Source organism: Arvicanthis niloticus, chromosome X (genome assembly GCF_011762505.2).
Source record: "Arvicanthis niloticus isolate mArvNil1 chromosome X, mArvNil1.pat.X, whole genome shotgun sequence".
NCBI classification, from domain to species: domain Eukaryota; kingdom Metazoa; phylum Chordata; class Mammalia; order Rodentia; family Muridae; genus Arvicanthis; species Arvicanthis niloticus.
The window spans coordinates 48,996,862-49,000,719 of NC_047679.1; the positions used below are offsets into that span (position 1 = coordinate 48,996,862).

A 3,858-nucleotide genomic window follows, 5' to 3' on the forward strand; every position below is an offset into this window, starting at 1 on the left:
GTAATACATCCCTCAGTTCAGAGCCTTCAGTATCCAATCGCTTCTCCATAGTCTCATTTCTGAACATTACTGTGGAGAACAAGCCTTCAACACAGGAGTATATAGGAGACATTTTATGTACAAAATATCATCAAACCTCAAAAAATTTTATGTGACAGTTGTTGCCAAACTTCTATATGTCAATAATTATACTTGGATTAATGTTATTTAGTATATTATATTTTCACCAGCTTTCTGTTTCCCAGCTCCTTCACTTCCTAAGCCTGGCTGTTTTAGAACTTGCTCTGTAGACTGACCTTGAACTTAGAGATCTCCATGCCTCTGTCTCCTGAATGCTGGGATTGAAAGCATGTACCATCACACCTGGACCTAAGCCTTTTTTACCTTTTCACAAGATCTTTATAAGTTCTAAATTGTAGTTCATTCCAGTTATAATCAAGTTGACAACTGAGAATAGGCATCATGATCCATCCTTTGTCAACTTGATACATACTCATATTTCTTATGTTCAAATGAAAATAATAATCAGATCATAATAATATCTAACATGGTATGTAACTGTCCCTTGTTCAACTGCAAAAGCATAAACAATAAGTTTATCTGGGTAGGATCTTACCCTGAGGTCACCACTCCCCCAGTTCCACAGGATTGAACACAGGATTTAGGTCCATTCCACTTCCTGGTGCCCCTTTACTCTTTGAGCCATACATTTTGTGTTTTTCCTTTCTATGCTTGCTATGCTTGATCAAAATGCTCTTCAGTCTAACCTAGGCTTTTTTGAGACTTCCTTTGCCAGTGAAGTTAATCTAAATCTCTTTACCTTAACCTCAGGCAGACTCTTTGGGCAGGGTAAAAAGCAACTACATTTGTTACCAAAATATCACAAGAATGATCTGTAGGCCACATAAAAAAATTCTTCTCCTCTGAAGCCTCTTGAGAGAGACCACTGGAGTTCAAATCACTCTCAGCACCAGTGTCTTCCATATTTCTACTAGGATAGCACATTCTGCCCCACTTAAATCATTCCACTGCTTTCCAAATCCAAAGCCATAAAATCCAAATTATTCTAAACAAAAACAAGGTCAGGCCTATCACAGAAATACCCCAGTCCCTGGTACCAACTTCTGACTTAATTTAGATTTTATTGATGTGAAATAAAATCCATGGTGAAGAGACACCATGACCAAGCTCTCTTTTCTCTCTCTCTCTCTCTCTCTCTCTCTCTCTCTCTCTCTCTCTCTCTCTTTCTCTCTCTCTGCCTCTCTCTCTCTCTGTCTCTCTCTCTCTCTGTCTCTCTCTCTCTCCTTGTCTTATTTTGTTTTCTTATATAAAAAAATACACCAATATAAATCAGAGAGAAGAGAATACATGATATGTCCACCAAAGTGTAAAGAAATAGAAGGGCAAGAGAGTTAGGTGGTAAATTGACATTTAAGGCTTAAAATATTTTCTGTAAAAAGCAAACAAACAAACAACTGAGGGTGTCTCCACAGCCTCAGGAGAAAGCACAGGCTGCCATTTCAGTGAGATTCTCTCCAGAAGATTCTGTCCAGAAGCATGGAAAAGGCAGCCACTCTTCTCACTACAGATCACCTTCTTCCTTGTGTAGATAAGAGTGCTTCAGGGCTCAGAAGGCAGTTGACTCACGTATGTAGGATAAAAGTCAGCATTTCCGGCAACTCATGGCCAAGACCTTCTAGGGGCAAAGGCTCCTGCAGTAGAGACACTTCTTGAGGCCAGTCATCTTCTGGAGGCAATCCAACGAAATCAAAGATTTTGCCCAACTGGTCGGCTTCAGAGTTTCCACAGAAGAGGGACTTTTAATGAAACATCTCTGCAAAGATACAGTCAACATGCCACATGTCCACAGGTGTTGAGTACATAGACTGAAAAGGAATTTCAGGAGCCTGGTACTAGAGTGTAACAGCCACAAGTGTGAGGGCCATCTGATAGCTGTGGATTCTGGCTAGACCAAAGTCATCCAGCTTGACTGTCTCATTACTTTTCACTAGAATGTTCTCTGGCTTCAGGTCTCAGGGGGCGATGCAATTTGCCTGAAGAAACTCTAGGCTGCTTAGAACCTGATGCATCAGATCTTTGATGGTCTCAACTGGCAAGCCTGGTGGGGGTGTTTTGTCCAGGTTTGTCCTTAGATCCTGGTCTATATGCTCAAGCACTAGAGTGACCTTGATGTCTGGATCAGTTAGGGAGGTAGCACAGACATCCATCAGTCATATAACATTGTGGCCAAGCCAGCTCAGTCAGTTAACAGGTTAGTTTCAGTGGGTCCATGCTTTATCATCATGGTGGAAAGCATGGCATCATGCAGGCAAACTTGGTGCTGGAGGAGCCCAGAGTTCTACATCTTGATCCAAAGGCAGCCAAACGAAGACTGTCGCCTTCGGGCAGTCAGGAGGAAGCTCTCTTCCATGCTGGGTAGATCCTGAGCATCTAAAATTTTTATTAAAATATAATTACATAATTTCTCCCTTCTCCTCTCTCCACCCATTCCATACCCTCCCACTCCGTCTTAAATTTAAGGCCTGTTTTGCCTTAAATATAAACACACACACACACACACACACACACACACACACACACACACACACGAATAAATATATAAGCATGAGAAGCTGAATTCACTCAGTGTCACTTATATGTATATGTTTTTAGGGCTGACTGCTTGGTATTGCACAGACAATTAGGATGTCCATTCCTGATGAGGAATAACTCTCTATATTTCAGTAGTCATTAATTTCTTATAGGGGTAAGGTCACTTGATATTTCTCCCACCCATGTTGGTTTGTCAACTGGTATTAGAATTGTTTAGGTCTTGTTTAGGCAGCCATATTGTTGGCCTTTCATGGGTGTACCTATCCTGCCGTATCTAGAAAGGACACCTTCCCCCCCCCCCCCGACACATCAGACTTTCTGGTTTTCTGGCTCTCAGAATCTTTCCACTCCTCTTCCACAATGTTCTCTGAGTCTTAAGTGTAAGGAGTTATGTTGTAAGTATATCAACTGAGACTGGGCACATCACAGTCAAGTGTTTTTGACCAACTGTGGCTTTTTGAAAATAGTCTCCATGTGAAGCTGCTTTGATGGGAGGTAAGAGCTACACTTATCTATGGGGTATAAGGATAAGTATTTAGTGGCTCAGCCACTAAATGTTAAGCTCATAACCCAAAACCATCTTTTCTCATTTTAAAATTATAATTTAATTTTTACAATTTCAAACATGTATACAAAAGATTTTGATCATATCTACACTCTTAGCCCTCTCCTTTTTTTTACCCCAGTTGTTATCCCCCTCCTGGTCCACCCTCTGACTGTTCCTCATCCAATACTTTCTCCACCATCTTCAAGAGGATGTCCCCAAGCCCCTACCCCTCCAGGCCTCCCTACTCTCTGGGGCCTCAAGTCTCTGGAGGATTAGGTGCATCTCCCCTCACTGAGGCCAGACCAGGCACTCCTCTGCTGTATATGTGTCAGGGGCTTCAGACTAGTTCATATATACTACCTGTTTTGTGGCTCAGTGTCTGAGAGATCTCAGGGGTCCAGGTTACTTAGACTGCTGATCTTCCTATGGGGGTCACCCTCTCTTATCCCTCCCAATTTCCCTAATTTTTTTCAACTAGTTCCCCTCCTAATTTCATGGGTTACCCCCCCCCCCACTTTTTGATGTCTGCACGTAGCCATAGATATTGTGGTGTTCATGATCTTAGCAGTCATTTAATGATCTAAAGGTAGAGCATTTCAAGGCATCCCTGTCTTCTCTGATGCTTCCTGAGCCTTGAAAGGGGTGATATTAGATGTCCCCTTTAAGGCTGAGCACCCAATAGCCACTTATTTTTTTTA

The 3,858-nt window shown here is 41.9% G+C and overlaps 1 pseudogene; it reads right to left on the reverse strand.

Moving 5' to 3' along the window:
- Window positions 1-1,582: 1,582 nt before the first annotated feature.
- LOC117694951 (cyclin-dependent kinase 4 pseudogene) lies at window positions 1,583-2,237 on the reverse strand (annotated as a pseudogene).
- Between the last annotated feature and the right edge of the window lie 1,621 nt (window positions 2,238-3,858).